Consider the following 12,327-nt stretch of genomic DNA (forward strand, 5'->3'; position numbering starts at 1 on the left):
AGCCCAAACTTCTTAAACTTTTTTAAAACCTTTTAAAACACATGCTGCTCATCCATTTTCAGACAAAGTCACAAAGTTTCATAAATATATATTGGTATTTACATAATGTAAAATAACGTTCATATTCGTTTCGGGTCATATAGACCCGAACAGAACAGCAGGGTTAAGAAAGAGAGCACTTAGCGACTTCCAACGAACCTTATACATGATTTCAAATAACATTAAACTAATGCAAGGTTTCCTATAACTAATAATGCCCTCAATTACACCCACATAATTTCTGTCTCACTGACCTCTGAACAGAATCATAACCGCAGACCTCTCGATGATCACCTGTTATTTCAATATCATTATTGCTATATATTTCATCAGTTACATCTGAAATCTGCATAATAACCGACAATTAGATGAATGTTATGTTTTATCGACTTCAGGTGAGCGTAGCCCTACACACATTAAAAAAAAACCCTAAATGTAAGTATACATTGGAACAATCGGTTTAATGACCAACGTTCCTGATAATAATGTAACATGGAGCAGAATGAGGCAATAATCCACAGTTAGTAAACAATAATTTTTAATTATGAAAGGAATAAATCCAAACACGTTTACCACTCGTCATGAGAAATGATAATCGAGTTGATGTATCTCATCCATTTTCTTAAGGACATTTACTTTTGCTTGCCGTTCTTCACTGTTGAATACGCTACACTCGTCTTTGTGATTTGCATTGTAGTGTCTTTCAATTGAAAACTTACGCTGGCCGCCTATTATTCGGCGGCACAGTAAACAATGAGTTTTTACCAACGGCTACAAAAAAGAATTGCAGTTCCCAGTCATTCTTAAACGACTGAGAACATAGATCTCCCGTCCTTTGCTTTTTCACAGTACCTGCCATTACTCAGTACTTCTCTGTTAAGGTTACGGTTACCAGGGGTAAACGAGACTGGGTATGTTACGCTCTTGCTTCTACCACATAAACAGGGAAGTGGAGCCGCCGCCTTTCATTTAGGACGCATGTCTAATAACAGATGTCGCTGTCGCACACGTGCGCACATGTGCAGCACTTCCGCATGTCTGCACACTGTGCAGCGTTTGGCCGGCCCTGGTCTTCCTTCTTCCTACCTGTGCTGTCGGATGCGTCCTGCGCCTGGTTCTGCGGAGCAGTTTCTCTGGCGCACGCAAGACGCTTTGTCTGGAGGCCTGCTCTGCCACCAGCCAATAAACCAGGCTCATCACTGTCCACGGCACAGGCCTTCCCCCGTACATCCTGTTGAAGGTGGTGGCGGGGTAGGGTGAGGGGCCTGGTGCGGGGGGGGGCGGGGGGGGGGAGGAGTGCTCTATCTCTAGAGGTCTGCGCGGAATAGGAAAGTGCAATCAGCATCCGCACCGCATCCGCAAGGTCCTAATCCGCAACCGCATCCGCATCCGCAGCAATTAATCCGCATCCGCGAGTTCCTTATCCGCATCCGCATATATTTAACTTTGGAATGAGTAATTAATAGTAATAGACAGTTGTACTTAGAATTATGGTATGTAATGACATAGTTATTGTTAGGGTGCCATTTCTGCGACAACTTAACTACTTTTGACTTCTTAAATCACAGGAAATGCTCTATACCTACTCTAAAGCAGACCATTCCAAACAGGAAAGCATTGGTACTCCGGAGCACACACAGTTGCGGCTCGGATCTCGTGAGATTGGAAACGCTATCTGAAAAAATAAAATTCAATGTAATAGTATTAAATGATGAAAATACGTGTATAGAAACAATTATATTTCGCTGCTCTTGTGCTAAGGCAGCTGAAAATGACGATGGTTTTAAACTGTTGCATCATTTACCGACCGTTTTTTTGTACTCACTGCTTGGATGTGTCAAATTTTGAAGCCATTCGTGTCAGCTGATGATTATATTATAGCTTACGCGTTCAGTCCTCGTCATTTACAGGTGAAAATATTTACAGTACTAGGCCTGCACTGCAAAACGCTGGCACATCGGTGAAAAAGTTAAACTGCCAGCAATAATTGACGTTGTCTGGAAGAAATAACTCGTCTTCCGAAGCGTGACAACAAAATCAGTGGTTATAGAAATTAGCCATTTAGCTTTAGCTAAAAATACGATTGAAATATCGAGCCTCACCTTTTGGCTGATTTATCGAATTAAGACCTAGCGATAAATGAAATCTCTGTTTCATTCTCAACTAAACAAAGTTTTTCACACTTTAAAACATCCTCAACATTGATCTAAATTACTAAGACAAAATTTGCAGTAAATTTCGCAGTTAATACTTTCAATGTTAAAAAATATTATTTTTCAGAGTTTAATGGAACTGCAAGCGATTTGAAGATGTCTATATAAAAACCACTGTCCCATAACTTCAAATGTTAGGCACTGTTCCCTGTTAACCAATACCGAGTTACAGTTAAAATGTTCAATTTTGTTACGAGTTTCAGCCCTTATCTTTACTAATCGGCTGGTAAATTAAAAGACACATTATTTTGGATGATTTGAATATTTTGTAAGTTTTCAATGTGATCAGAATAATCTTTCACGGGCTATCGCAGTCGCAGCTTGTTGGTGGTCTTGAGCCGTAGTTTGAAGTCCCACTTGTAATTAATTACAAGCCTATCTCCATTATCCTGTCGGCCGTTCTTTGTAATACCCGCGCTGCTAGTTAGGTGACCGCATTTAATATACAGGGTGTTTCAAAAATGACCGGTATATTTGAAACGGCAATAAAAACTAAACGAGCAGCGATAGAAATTCACCGTTTGTTGCAATATGCTTGGGACAACAGTACATTTTCAGGCAGACAAACTTTCGAAATTACAGTAGTTACAATTTTCAACAACAGATGGCGCTGCGGTCTGGGAAACTCTATAGTACGATATTTTCCACATATCCACCATGCGTAGCAATAATATGGCGTAGTCTCTGAATGAAATTACCCGAAACCTTTGACAACGTGTCTGGCGGAATGGCTTCACATGCAGATGAGATGTACTGCTTCAGCTGTTCAATTGTTTCTGGATTCTGGCGGTACACCTGATCTTTCAAGTGTCCTCACAGAACGAAGTCACAGGGGTTCATGTCTGGCGAATAGGGAGGCCAATCCACGCCGCCTCCTGTATGTTTCGGATAGCCCAAAGCAATCACACGATCATCGAAATATTCATTCAGGAAATTAAAGACGTCGGCCGTGCGATGTGGACGGGCACCATCTTGCATAAACCACGAGGTGTTCGCAGTGTCGTCTAAGGCAGTTTGTACCGCCACAAATTCACGAAGAATGTCCAGATAGCGTGATGCAGTAATCGTTTCGGATCTGAAAAATGGGCCAATGATTCCTTTGGTAGACATGGCGGCCCAGACCAGTACTTTTTGAGGATGCAGGGACGATGGGACTGCAACATGGGGCTTTTCGGTTCCCCATATGCGCCAGTTCTGTTTATTGACGAAGCCGTCCAGGTAAAAATAAGCTTCGTCAGTAAACCAAATGCTGCCCACATGCATATCGCCGTCATCAATCCTGTGCACTATATCGTTAGCGAATGTCTCTCGTGCAGCAATGGTAGCGGCGCTGAGGGGTTGCCGCGTTTGAATTTTGTATGGACAGCGGTGTAAACTCTGGCGCATGAGACGATACGTGGACGTTGGCGTCATTTGGACCGCAGCTGCAACACGGCGAACGGAAACCCGAGGCCGCTGTTGGATCACCTGCTGCACCAGCTGCGCGTTGCCCTCTGTGGTTGCCGTACGCGGTCGCCCTACCTTTCCAGCACGTTCATCCGTCACGTTCCCAGTCCGTTGAAATTTTTCAAACAGATCCTTTATTGTATCGCTTTTCGGTCCTTTGGTTACATTAAACCTCCGTTGAAAACTTCGTCTTGTTGCAACAACACTGTGTTCTAGGCGGTGGAATTCCAACACCAGAAAAATCCTCTGTTCCAAGGAATAAACCATGTTGTCTACAGCACACTTGCACGTTGTGAACAGCACACGCTTACAACAGAAAGACGACGTACAGAATGGCGCACCCATAGACTGCGTTGTCTTCTATATCTTTCACATCACTTGCAGCGCCATCTGTTGTTGAAAATTGTAACTACTGCAATTTCGAAAGTTTGTCCGCCTGAAAATGTACTGTTGACCCAAGCATATTGCAACAAACGGTGTATTTCTATCGCTGCTCGTTTAGTTTTTATTGCCGTTTCAAATATACCGGTCATTTTTGAAACACCATGTAGCTACCACTGCAGCATGAGGGCGCTGCAAAGAACGATTACGCCGCAGCCAATGAGATATAAGCATCCCCTCTTCGGAGCCCCCACGCCCTGGTTTGCTTAAGTTCACTCATGCACGGGCACCATTTTGAGTGTATGCTAGTTGAATAACGATCATAGACTTTCATAGCGACCAGGGCTCGACGTCTTCGGAATAGATGTTGTATTGAACAGTGGCAGATTTATATATCTTTTGTATCTGTACATATTCCTACATTCAAGCCTACTGTTAGGAACTGACACTACAACGACTGAAACAGATTTATGTACTGTTTTTACTATTCGGTGGTAGATGTAGAATACGCTAATATCCGAATTCTCTGTTCATGAACGGCATCTGTTCCTCACTCCTCGTATGAACTAAAGAGCCATACAGCGTTCAAAGGGAGACATGACAAGTTCTATCACCCGAACCCTTCTTTTATTCCAGATGAGCCATACATTGGATCTACCCACTTCCGATCCAGTTTAGCATCATTAGTAATGGAATCTTCTTTTGCACGACACTTCAGAAGGCCGTAATCGTTTCCTTTTTATCGTCCAAGTTCCAGTTTCGTACAATGCTACACTCCAAATACGGTCAGAAAAGAGTTCTGGAAACCTACAACTGTGATCGACGTTAAAAAATTTGCCGTTTTTCGGAAATGAGGTTCTTGCAATTGCTAGTAGGCTGTTTATTCTCCCGACATTGGGCATCATCTGTTGGTTTGCTGCCAGAATCTCATATACTACTTCTAGCCTCTCATTTCGTAATCTAATTCCTTGTAATCATCTTATTCAGTTCGACAACATTCCAATATCTTCGTTGTACTTTTGTTGCTTTTCGTATTGTAACTTCTCTTCAGCACATTACCCATTCCGCACAATTGCCCTTTCAAGGCCATTGTCATCACCGCCAAAACTAACAAATCATCGACAAAAATTCATAATTTTTATTTCCTCTCCCTGGATGCTCAATGTACGAATTAAATAATATTCGTCTGTCTAATATACCTTGGACTGAAGTTGAAACAGTCTTGTCCTATGTTCTCCCGAGGATCTCAGTTAGTCTGGGGGAATATTGTTTACACCGAATTTCTCTTTTCGACCTAGTTCTTCCCTCTTGCCATATCGTATCTCAAATCTCATGAATTAAATCACATTCAATAATTACAAAGATACTATGGACAAAAATCAAACAAAAATAAAGAATTGCAAATAATAACCTCTGTTGGAGGCGTGTGTACTTATGCTATATGTCGTAAGACCCGAAGTGAACTTTGAGTTTTACGTTTTCAGTTCAATGAAAGATAGTGATATTTAACTGTGATTGCAATTGTTTGCTATCGTTATTCCAAGTAGTTGTCCCAATAACTACGTCACTAGCACACAAAGAGAAAAGTTTTCGACGGTACTTCTGATCAAGCATTGCTATCAACCTATTACTCATTACTGTGGGCTGAAGGCAGCAGTGGCCAATGTCAACACACAGTCCTGCAGGTAACATACTGCATGTTCTGTTCGTTATGACTCAAATGTTTGGCCGTGTTATGTATAATATACTGGTATGTTATTTGGATGTAGATATAGCGTTTAAACGCTCACGTACCCATCACGACCTTACGTATATCTCCTTACGTAACTAACACTTACAGGAAGAGGCGAGACACTCAGGCTCGTCAATCTAAACTTGCTTTGACACGCTGATCGAGGGCATCTTGGCAGTGAAACCTGTAAGGTCTATAAGTGAACGTTCCCGTTTTGTGTGAATCGAGATCGTAAGTCATCACACAGCATGCGTTTTGGACGAGATGAATTGGTGAACTTCTCAAGAAAAATAAAATTTTATTTATATATATTAGGCAAATATACTAACAGTGACCTAGAAAATAAACATTTAATGACTGCGATCCACTCTACGTATACTGGAGGCAGAAACCTCTTTCCATCTGCGGCAGTCGCCGCCACAAATAACCCCAGAACTAGAGTTTACCAGGTTTTGTTAAATGTATTAAAATATTTTCGTGTTGTATTACGACATATTAACGACACTGGCTGACAAAGCCGGCATTGGGTATTCGTGTTGCCAATTTTCAATTAGAAACGAGAATAAAAAATGAACTGTGTTTGTAGTGTAATACAGAAAAAATTTCATTTCTATGTATTCGCGAAAACAACTTTGAGAGTATGGAACAGTCGTACAAAGATCCCGGATAGTTTTTGTACACTGTGAGCTGACGCTAAGTGTGTCTACAATGCGATTTTATTAACGTCTCTGTGGCGACGCCTCTTCGTAGATCTATAGACGATTGTTATTCTCGCCTACAGCCGTTTGCGCATCGTATATTAAAACTGTCAAAAGCGCTGCCATGTGTCAGAGATTTCCCTAAGATGTCTCGACTTTAGGAGCACCTTAGCAATAAATAATAAAAGCATTAAAACGTCCTCAGTGTTTATGACGTCATATCTCTTTAACTATGCGTCGTAGATTGATATATTTGTTTGAGTATCTCCAGCGGCAAATGTGGATACTGTCTGAGAAAAGTGTTGCACATAGAAATAGTAGCAAAAATAAATTAAAACTAATGCAGATGCGGCAGTTTCCCACGCATCTCACTGCTTACGACATATCTCCGGAACTGTGTGTGGTAAAATGGCGTAATTTTCTTGGATCATTTAGCGGGATTTGTGGATATTGTCTGCAAAATGTATCAAGGACAGAATTACTAGCACAGCATTAACAAATTTAAACGCTATGTATGGTACTACATTTTCAGGAACCTCATTCTTCATTACGTCATGTTTCCACAACTATGATAGGTATGTGATACTTGCCCCCACAGTGATAGCAGCTTGACAATAAAGGATATGCGTATTAAGTTCGGTTGAAATCGGTTCATTGGTTTTTCTCCACAGTGTCTTATCCTGCATAAGCCTCTCCACCCGTGAAGAATTGCTGTCGTCTATATCCATTTCAATGTGCTTGCCGTAATTAAGCCTTGGTCTTGCTCTACAGTTTTTGCCCCCCCCCCCCCCCCACACACACACAAACACACATTTCCTTGTCTTAAAAGACTGACGATTCGTTGCTGTCTCAGGACGTGTTGCACAAACCGATTGCAGATAACTTACGCCACAAATTTCTTTTCTTCCTTTTTGATTCAGAACTTCTTTATTAGTTACTCGATCTACCCATCAAATTTTCGACATTCGTTTTGTGCACAACATATCAACAGTTTTTGTTCATCAGATTACCTTCCATTAGGAAAGTGGGTGCACTCAGCGACTGTTACGTAATTTATTAATAATAGAGCGCAGCAATCTGTCGTCCTTTTTTTTTTTTGCAGGTTTTATTACCCAAATCCAGATTTCGGCTAGTGCCTAGCCATTATCAATGCACTATTTTTTAATCTCGATGTATGCTAATTCCTGTGTTTTGGGCGTCAGTCACAGCTCTCCTAGCTGAATTTGCTGTACTATGCTTCGTTTGTGCGAAAGACTACACTCATCAAATTCCTTCAAAAGAGTTCTCAACGTTTTATTTCCTTATTCAAGGTTGGCTAATTTCTTTTTTTTCACAAACGCTTATCTTGCTATTGTCGGTCCGCATAATATACCCGCTTCACTTTGACCAGTGTCAGTTACTTTGCGGCTAAAATATAAGAACTCATGGAGACTTTTAGTGTCACTTTTCCTAATCAATTTCTCTATGCATCTGCTGATGGTATTCGATAACATTCCATTCACTCATTCACTTACAGTATGTCCAGAATTATAGTTCCAGTTTCAAAACGTCGTGGAAAGAGAATGACTGCTCAGAATGACGTCAGAGTTGTAGAGCGTATGGGAACATGTCTGGGAACAAAAAAAAAAAAAAAAAAAAAATTCCTGCAGATGGCATTGTAAGCCTCTTAAGGTAAATTGGGTCAGCTACAAATGAGATATGACTCTCAATACGACGGCTTCGGTGTGAGTTGGACATTGCATGTCCCACTCAGTTCAGTGTGCATGAGTGTACAGGCTTGGTAATCAGCAGTTGAAGCATTGTTAGTTAGGTGAACCCATCCACCACGAGATATCGAGCTTTAACTGTTCTTGGACCAAAAACCACATAAAAAGGAATATGCAATGCTTAGGCCACATTTTCGACAGATGTGGCATCAACTGCTGTCCACTCTTTGCCACACTGCAATTCTAAAGAACATGTCTTTCCGTACTTTGTAATCATTTTCTCCTCAGCCTTACCAGACATAAGGCAAATGCCTTTGTTCAAATTATTTAGTGCTAAAATTTGTGTAGGGCTAGTGGGACACAGTCGCCGTTTTTATAAAAGACCTTTACCAGCAGCGTGCGATCCTTCATGGGGACAGTTACGTTGGGCATCTCGGACACGAACTGAGGAGCAGCCGAATGCAGCGCGTCTATTGGTGACATTTTAGTAAATATTTTCGATGATGTTTCCTCTGCGTCAATTGCATGCTGTTCAAATTTGAGGTCATTCCGAGCAGTGATTCTCTTTCTAAAGCGTTTTGAAACTGGAACTTTAGTTATGGTAATCTTGTATATTGCTAGTGATTGAAAGCTTTAGCGTGGTTTCAAGATGTCATAAATTCCGTTCAACTGCATTTCCATGTCATTTCGTGTCTCTGAGACGATTACGCAATCAATGGCAAACCACAAAGTTTTTATTTCTTCTCCCTGAACCTTACATCCGATTAGAAATTTCTGCTTGATTTTCTTTAGAGCTTACTTAATGTACAGACTGAATGCAACTCAGTCTAACACTATTCTCAATTGCTGCTTCACATTCATGTCATTTTAATTTTTATATTACATAATGTGCCCGCAAATTTCTTGCAGCTGTATTTGTGCTGCTGTTTTCTTTGCCCACTAAATTCCACGTAACAGTTGCGCTTTTTCCTAAGTTAATAAGCCCCAATGAATATCTTAAAAATACTATCTGACTATTTTCATAATTAATTTTTCACTGAAACAGACACTTAAATGCAATAGAATATTTTTTAGAACCTGAATTTTTTCTATTGGTCGGTAACTAATTTTGTTTTTTACTGAAGACAAGTTTGAATACTTTTCATCTGGTCAGCATGAGATATACCCAAAGATTCTGCATTCATTCATTCACAGATTTATCATGGCTCGGTGTTCTGAATTGTTAACTGTAATATTTATGACTCTAGCAGCTACCATATTTAGCTCCAAGATTCTCTTCTTAAAACATCAGATTCCAGCATAAAGCAAATGTAATAAATAGTATCCGGATCAGTAGCAGATGGTATGACCAATATCTCTTTCGTGAGGAAGAACGCCCGAATTCTAGTTAATCACTGCCATGTCTGGAGACAGAGCACATTTTAGAAACTGTCATTTAAATTTCCTTCATAACATATACAGACATCTCCAAACAGCAGGTTCAAAAATGGTTCAAATGGCTCTGAGCACTATGGGACACAACTGCTGTGGTCATCAGTCCCCTAAAACTTAGAACTACTTAAACCTAACTAACCTAAGGACATCACACACAGCCATGCCCGAGGCAGGATTCGAACCTGCGACCGTAGCAGTCGCACGGTTCCGGACTGCGCGTCTAGAACCGCGAGACCACCGTGGCCGGCCCAAACAGCAGGCTAGCATCCATTTACTTCATAAGTAAACTAAGAACAAAAGTAAACAAAAATGCAGATGAGTCACTTCTGATATCTACCAGAAGTGCCTCATCTGCATTTTTGTTTAACTTCTACCAGAAGTGCCTCATCTGCATTTTTGTTAAATCTTTGCTCCTAGTTTTTATGATTATTGTTACTTATGAAATAAATGGCTAATAGCCTACTGTTTAGAGATGTCCATATATTTGGTCAAGGGAATTTAATGCATAGTTTCTAGAATAATACTGACAGAAAATTACCTGATCAAGCGCCTAAACTGCGCACCCAAGCGAAGTGCTTAGTGCTGCCTAAGTACCGTGGAACGAGCGGTGATGAGGCGCAGACGCTTTGTCTGTTACGATTGGCTATTTTTCAGTATTTTTTAAATAAATGGTATGTCTAATACAGTCGAAAGAGTAAGTAAATCACTGATTAATTTCTTATGTTAAGAGAAAATCTGTGAAGCTTTTTATGACGTGCGAATCGTTAAGTAGACGTGGGATAATTTTTTAATTCGCAGTTTTTCGTGTTCTGCTAGAATAAATGCGTGCGGTACCCCAAAAAAGTTAAAGAATCAGTCATTTAAGTAGTATCAATTCCTCACCGACAGTTCATTACAGCCTCAACACATCGGATCTACGGCCTACGTGCTGTAACCTGTGCAGGGGACTTTTACAGAAGATTGCGGGTTGATGAACTCTATCAGAAACTTCATGCATTTCACTCAGAGAAGTGAAACTAACTAGGTTTCTCGGCGTACTGCATTCTCAGTAAAAATGGGAACTGTGACACCCGGGTTCCCGAGTTCGACTCCCGGCGGGGTCAGGGATTTTCTCTGCCTCATGATGACTGGGTGTTGTGTGATGTCCTTAGGTTCGTTAGGTTTAAGTAGTTCTAAGTTCTAGGGGACTGATGACCTCAGATGTTAAGTCCCATAGTGCTCAGAGCCATTTGAACCATTTTGAACTGTGACATCTAACTTGTGGTAACCCAGGAGAGGAAGATACTAGGGAAGATATATAAAATTTTTGTCAAAGTAAAGTTCATTTTCGCCATATAATGACAAACTGTCACAAAACGTAGCATCAGAATGGCTTCGTAGTTGCTCTCCTGAATCTCTCGAGGCAAACTTACCTTCTGTGATTTAATAGTAATTCACTGAAACAAAATGAATACTTGTTGTCTTAATGATTATATTAAGCAGAAGTGGTTCTGATTGTTGTGCAACTAACTTCTTGCAAAATTTGTACTTTCTTTAAGTAAATTGATGAAAAGAATGACTTAAAAAAGAGATTTGACTATTCATTTCATCTCAAGGAAATAAAGGTTTTCCGCAGATCAATTTTATTAGGGTTGCATGAGACACATTGTGCTTCCAGCACAGACACGCAATGCCCTGCTACATAACATACATTCTATGTTGTTATTGTTGTGGTCTTCAGTCCTGAGACTGGTTTGATGCAGCTCTCCATGCTACTCTATCCTGTGCAAGCTTCTTCATCTCCCAGTACCTACTGCAACCTACATCCTTCTGAATCTGCTTAGTGTATTCATCACTTGCTCTCCCTCTAAGATTTTTACCCTCCACGCTGCCCTCCAATACTAAATTGGTGATCCCTTGATGCCTCAGAACATGCCCTACCAACCGGTCCCGTCTTCTGGTCAAGTTGTGCCACAAACTTCTCTTCTCCCCAATCCTATTCAGTACCTCCTCATTAGTTATGTGATCTACCCATATAATCTTCAGCATTCTTCTGTAGCACCACATTTCAAAAGCTTCTATTCTCTTCTTGTCCAAACTATTTATCGTCCATGTTTCACTTCCATTCATGGCTACACTCCATACAAATACTTTCAGAAATGACTTCCTGACACTTAAATCTAAACTCGATGTTAACAAATTTCTCTTCTTCAGAAACGCTTTCCTTGCCATTGCCAGTCTACATTTTATATCCTCTCTACTTCGACCATCGTCAGTTATTTTGCTCCCCAAATAGCAAAACTCTTGTACTACTTTAAGTGTCTCATTTCCTAATCTAATTCCCTCAGCATCACCCGACTTAATTCGACTACATTCCATTATCCTCGTTTTGCTTTTGTTGATGTTCATCTTATATCCTCCTTTTAAGACACTGTCCATTCCATTCAACTGCTCTTCCAAGTCCTTTGCTGTCTCTGACAGAATTACAATGTCATCAGCGAACCTCAAACTTTTTATTTCTTCTCCATGGATTTTAATACCTAATCCGAATTTTTCTTTTGTTTCCTTTACTGCTTGCTCAATATACAGATTGAATAACATCGGGGAGAGGCTACAACCCTGTCTTACTCCCTTCCCAACCACTGCTTTCCTTTCATGCCCCTCGACTCTTATAACTGCCATCTGGTTTCTGTACAAAT

This window comes from Schistocerca nitens, chromosome 7 (assembly GCF_023898315.1).
Source record: "Schistocerca nitens isolate TAMUIC-IGC-003100 chromosome 7, iqSchNite1.1, whole genome shotgun sequence".
Taxonomy (NCBI): domain Eukaryota; kingdom Metazoa; phylum Arthropoda; class Insecta; order Orthoptera; family Acrididae; genus Schistocerca; species Schistocerca nitens.